This window comes from Quercus lobata, chromosome 7, assembly GCF_001633185.2.
Source record: "Quercus lobata isolate SW786 chromosome 7, ValleyOak3.0 Primary Assembly, whole genome shotgun sequence".
NCBI classification, from domain to species: Eukaryota; Viridiplantae; Streptophyta; class Magnoliopsida; order Fagales; family Fagaceae; genus Quercus; species Quercus lobata.
This window is the reverse complement of record NC_044910.1, coordinates 36,417,497-36,424,281: the sequence shown is the minus strand read 5'-3', so window position 1 is coordinate 36,424,281 and position 6,785 is coordinate 36,417,497.

Sequence of the window (6,785 nt, the reverse complement as noted above, 5' to 3'; positions counted from 1 at the left end):
ACCAAGGCATTGCATGATCCTCGGACTCAATCCTATGGGGAAACCAACTACTTGGACAAGAAAACTAGGTTTTGGACAGAACCAAGGCATCGCATGGTCCTCGGACTCAAGCCTATGGGGAAACCAACTACTTGGATGAGGAAAACTAGGTTTTGGACAGAACCAAGGCATTGCATGGTCCTCGGACTCAAGCCTAAGGGGAAACCAACTACTTGGATGAGAAAATTGGGCACTAAGCAAGACCTAGCTACTATGCATGACGTCGAAAATGGTGCCTATATCTTCGCTGAATGAGGGTTAGAAATGAGTCAAAAGCCTCTGCGGGTGCAAGTAAACTAGGGTTTGGGGAACATGATGATAAATGTATTACATGCATAAATATTCGTACATGTTAAAATGAATCAGCACAGAATTCATAAACAATATTGCGCATCAGCGAGGGCAGCTAACGATGTAACCAGAAGGAAAAAGGAAAAACAAGGTTTCATATATACATGTTCAAATGCTTGCAAATCGTCAATAGATTAGGAAGTTTTTGAAATAAAAAGAAACAAGTTAATCGTTAAAATAGAGACGAATACAAAAGCCTAGTCAGGACCTCTACTTTTCTGCTTTTTCGTCGGTCACGTTCTGAGAGGAAGGAACGGGATCAGCTTCGATGCCCGGAAGAATGGTCCCTTCTGGGAAAGGCTGAACAGGGTCAGCACTGGTATTCTAAGGGATCACAGTAAGGGGAATTGCCTGTGGCGGCTGGGCAAGTGTGGCTGGCTCCTCCGTACTAGACACCTGAATGCCAACCACGGGCTCAGTAACCTCTTTAGGTGCCTCAGGATCCATATGCTGTGATATCACTATCATATCCTGAAGTTCTCCCTTTTTGGGCGCCTTGCTAGAAGAACCGCTGGCCTGTAAGTCTTCCGACGGGGTGACCTCTTCCTCGGGTTGGTCGTCTGTAGCCGCGGAGCTGGTAGAAGTGGCCTCACGGATGGCCGCAGGGTAGAATATGTTCTCCGCCTTCCACAAATCAGATGAAGCATCCACCCCAGCTTGTTTCAATGCTTCTTCCCAAACCTGGGAGCAGTAAAATCTGCACACCCCAGGAATCTGTGCCTTAAGGGTGGCTTGGGTTTCGGCCACTCCCATGTTGTAACCGTCATCCTCGGCCGTATTTTTAGCAGCCTCTGCGTTGTTCCTGGCAAACTCGGCCTCCTGCTTTGCCCTCAGGGCTTCATCACGGGCATATTCTGCCACTCCTTTTTCATGCACAGCTGCGGCCAGTTGCTTATTTAAACCCTCGATCAGATCTTTGGCTATTCGTAACTGATCCTCGGCTTCAAGTGCACGCTTTGTTTGGTCCTTAGTCTGTTTTTGGGCGCTAGCTAGGCCCGCCGAGACGTTATCCCTCTCGCGGGTAGTTATTGTTAAGTCAGCCTTGACTTTGGCAAGTTCATCCTCAGAAGCTTCGAGAGTCTTCGAGGTTATTATGCGCTTCTTGCGTTCGTTCTCGGCCGCCTTACTCCTATCATTCACCTCCTCCTCCATCCTATAGGTTGCCTGGAGAGCCTGCCAAGAAAGATGAGCGCATGGTTAGTGACAAACCCGTGGCAAGAGTTAATAAAGTTTTAGGTTTCAATAAATCTTACCATGCCCAAGTATCTCTTAGTGCTGAGAAAAACCTCTTGCATCCTCATTCTCCTCAGTTCATCCATGTCATTAGGGAGTAACATGGTTCTCCCTAATGCATCTGCCATGTAGCCATCCTCGCCATCTCCAAGGTCCCTCAGAGAGGCCGTCTCCAGTAGTGGACCCCCGTGAAGTATTGGGGCAGGAAGCCAGGCACTCGGTAGGGACTGGGACTCAATCCCCTTTCCCTTACCTTGAGAAGGTTGGACTTCAGTTTCTTTGCCCTTGCCTTGGTGTCCAATCTTCAGTTGTTTTGTGCGCGGAGCCTCAACCTTCTCCTTAGAAGGTTGGGATTTTCCCTCGTCCATGACGTCCTTACCCTTGGGGCTCCTCTTTCTCTTGGAATCAGCGCCTTCAGGTCGAGGAGGCCGAGCTGGTTAGGAGGAAGTGGGAAGTTCGGGGCGGGTGGATTGTGGCTGAGACTTGGTGGAGGATAACCTGGTTTGGATAGTAAGGGGCCGAAGTGGTGGAGGAGGAGCATCGGGTTGTGGTGTTTCCGGTGTATCTTTCCCTGGTTGGCCCTCGAGGAGTTGGAGAAGGGGGGTCAAAGGTATTCTCTTGAGTCCCATCTCGGCTTGAGAAGAGGTGCCTATCGACGACAATTCCGCCTCGGACAAGGCTGGGTCACCTATGTCACCAAGAGGGTCCTCGGATTAGTAGGCTAGATCAAATACCCCGAACCCTTCCTCAGGCTGATCTGATTCGCCCTCATCCTCTGCTGCTTGATGAGGCGAAGAGGGGCCCACCTGTGGGATGTTCTCGGGGACAGCTGGCTCCTGGGAGATTAAAAATCCCGTCTTAACTACAGTAATCTTTGGAAGCCAAGGACGGCGGGCACTGATCACGTGCCTTGCGTCCCCAAATGACTTCTGAACAGGAGGGTACCCTAGTATTTTGTGAGCTGCTCGGACTTGACCATCTCTTTCATTCACGAAAACTGCCGCTTGTAAAACGGTCTCCAAGTCCGCCCGGTTGACTAAGTGAAAATGCCGTGTGTGGGCATTTGGATCTACAAAAAAAAAAACAAACATGTATGCATAGTTAGTCACCAAACAACATTATATTAGAATGGCGTAAGGGGTCGTCCCCCTTCCGTTCCCAGTACCCCACCTGGTTCTCCTTCTACTGTGGGGCACAGATCGCCATCATGCCATTCTCCAAAGACAATAAGAAAGTCTTTATTCAATCCCTTGTTGGAGTTAGGGAGGCACTGGATTAACCAAACCCTCTCGTCTCTCGACTTCATGTAGTATGATTTTCCCTTCAATTTTTGGAGGTTATAGCACCAGTTCACGTCATGATGGGTCAGTCTTAACCCCATCTTCTCATTTAAAGCGTCCACGCACCCCAGAATCCTAAAAACGTTGCCGGCACACTGGGTGGGGGCTAAACGGAAATGTCTGAGGTAACCCCTCATCACTGGCCCCATAGGGATTCTCATACCTCCCTCAACAAAGGTAAGGACGGGAATTACCACCGTGCCCGTTCCCCTCTTATAGTGTCATTCCCCCATCTTACAGTGCTCCAGACTTACGTTGGGGGGAATCCTATAATCAACGATGAATTTATTCATCGCCTCTTCAGTATCGACTAACTTCCTCAATCTCAATTTAGTCATCTTTGTGGTTTACTAAAACAAACCCGACCCGCGACGGGAAAGAAAGGGAGTCAAAGAGAAATAAACTCAGAAAAGAAAAAGCACGAGTTAATGGAGGTAGGGAACTTACATAAGAGAAGAATTACGCTTCGGATAGGCTTTATGTGCTTGAGATAGACTTGAATTTGGGCGGAAGTTCAGATGAACCCATAATACACGCACTAAAACTCTTAAGTGCAGAACTGAAGAGACGGATCCATCTCCAAAAAATCTTTTATACTTTCTAGGGTAACTGCACACCTTTTCCCGCCCAAAGAGACCAGAAGATCACCACCGTTCGATTTCCATCATACCGTAGAACGTGGGAAGCACAAAGCCGCCCGTATTTAATGAGGCCACGTTTCGCCTTCCAACGACTCTAGGCACGTGCCTTGGGCAGATGAAAAACCTCGGGAACCGATAGGTGACAAGGATTGACAGGTTTTGGTAGATCTCTGATGTCATCAAAACCCTCCTATCCGTCCGAGGAGATAGATAGCAGGATTTTGAGGGGCTATTGTGGGTCCGGGAGGTCTACAATCCGGCCCAAGCTCTATCTGGACCCAGGGCCCATGCCGAGGAGGTATTTTGCCGAGGATGAATAATCGATGGCTGGGGTGCCAAGGGGAACAGCTGAGAAACTACCTTATCCTCGGCATTTCAGAGCTTCAATGGGAAGACCTACATCTTGGTGGGGGCTATCCCCAAACAGCCCCCTGAAGGGGATGTGAGTGGAAGTGGGGCCCATAGGGAAGCAGGGTGTAGGATTGACTCAAGGAAAATGCGTCCCCTCTGCATTAAATGCATCTGCCAACGCCCAGATCTGATTAATGAGAAAAGATGTTTGGACGGTGTAAACTTCGATCTTCGCAACTAATAGAAAGTTAGAGGGGATGGTTGATGGGATGGATAGAGAAATAAGCCCCTGCCTGACCAACAAGTGGAGGGCCGGGATTAACCAAGACGGACTATATAATAAAAAGGTAGGTCACCAAGGAGGAGGCTGGGAAAAATGGCCAAAAATCAGAACCTCCCAGCCCCCCTCCAGGAGAAAGACTCCAGGGGTGAAGAAAACTTAACCATGCATGAACACCATGAAAAACCCACCGCCTGGTGACCAAAGTCTAACCTTTCAAACCCACGCTCTACAAATGATATTGTTTGGGCCTTTTTACGTGCGAGCCCAACACCGCTACGGTTCATCACGAATCGAGTCCTTACAGTTACATTAGCGATAGCTGCTTGGAACTCAAGTTGTGCAAAGTCAAATTGTGCTTGAAACTTGATTTTTATAAAATCAAGTTCCAAATGAGGCTACTTAACTAGATAATTTTTAAAAGTCTCCTTTTGGTAAAATAATTTGGGAAGATGCATTATTTTGCAATAAATACTTATATATAAGGATTATATTATATGTTATAATTATTTTTTTCTTTTATAATTTAGACAAGTTTTACGTAAATATTAATATTTGTTTTTAGCTATTAATAGTATCTTAATTATTATTTTTTGACCTAGTAGTATCTTAATTTTAAATATCAACAACATCAATATCTATATATTGTTTTATTAAGTATTTATATCGATGTTTCTTAAAAAAAATGTATCTATATCAATATTTAGTTATTTATAAAGTCTTATATATTTGTGGGGGTCAAAATCTCTTATGAGTTATGACCAACTCAAAAGGTTATCTTAAAATTCTAACCATCATAACTAATTTATAAAATAAGTGGGTAAGTAAAAATAAGAGTCTAAATGAACAATTTAAGCTTTAAAGACACAAATATGCTAGTGCGAAGGTTATAGAAAAGTTATGATAAGTACAAACACTCTCTAAAAACTTATTTAGCAAAAAAAATCTCTAAAAACTTATAAATTAGTTATGACAGTTAGAACTTCAAGATCAATCTTTGGGTTGGGTGATTTTGAGTCCCACAATATTATTTAAAGGTAATATAGCTCTATTCAAGTACACAGACATATATATATTCTAAAAATAAGAAAAAAGTACATTGACATATTTTTCTGAGATAAATTATAAAGTCAATAAAATGGAATAACTATATCTAGTTAATTGTGGTTACTTTAATTATATTCATTGCATTCCTTTGGCTAACATCAAGAAAATGATCAACAACAACATTAGTGCAACACTTAAAACTCGTATTAGTCCCTACAATTGCTTCAATGTAAGTTGTCAAAAGTTTAACAGAATGCATTAATATACATTTACAACCAAGTGAGAGTGTCAAAAATTTAAACTCATCAATGACTAAAAGGATCATTATCCGGTGTTGTTTTATGACCCATCTTCACTATACAATAGAACAAATTGAAATACATCTATCTCATCATCCCCTTGGACCTTGTCCAACTATTTTTAGGGTGCACTGGGTTGGACCAGCATGCCACCCAGTCCATTGACATCCCAGCATCTTCACAGATAGATCATAAATAAGAGGATGGGGAGTGACATTATGCATAACAAAGAAAGAATTTTATGCTGCAATTTTTCCAATAATAGACTGCTCTTTCGATTGCATGGTTAATTTAAGGCCAAAAATGGATATAGCCCAATGCAATATATCACCTGTAGACCCAGAAGAAAATTGCAGCTTTTTGCCACAAATTAACTAACTAGTAGTCTTGATCCTAGTCTTATATACGTATTGTCTGTCTTCCACAAGTGCATTGGTCTCATTACACACAAATTGGACAAGTTTCTTCGTTTGAACATAGTAATTCACAAATTCAACTGATAAAAAAAAAGGGAATGTTAAACAACAATAGAAACTCACAACTTGAACTTAACGTTTACGTTTAAGAGAGTGAAGGTTGTGTTGTGTTGTGTAAATTTTCTTTTCTTCTTCTTCTTTCTTTCTTTTTTTGTTCTTTTTTTTTTATTTGCAAATTTGATAAGGAGCACAATTACAGCCCATTGGGTGCTCGATTTGAACACGATTTTGATAAGCTTCTTTTGCGAATTATAAACATTCTTGCATTTTTTTTTACATGGAACTCGATTTTCAAAAAGTCAAGTTCCATACAATAAAGGGAAGAAAAAAAAAACATATAACTCAAGTTTATAAAAATCGAGTTCTATTTATTGAGAACTTGAGTTTTCAAAAGTTGGGTTCCAAGTGGGATTAATGTCACATTAGCTATGCCACATCAACTGTAGCTCCTTGGAACTTGAATTTTACGAAGTCAAGTTGTGTTTAAAAATTAAAACACGATTTTCACAAAGTTGAATTCCAAACAAGGCTATTTAACTAAATAACTTTCAAAAGACTCTTTCTAGTAAAATAATTAGGAAAATACATTATTTAACAAAACAAAAAAACCTATATATAAAAATTACTAAATGTTATTGTAAGGTCACATTTTTCAGGTCAGGCCTAAGATGCTTGGGACCTTAGACCAGTGAGCCCGGTACAATAAATTTGTAAAGAATGGGCCAAAG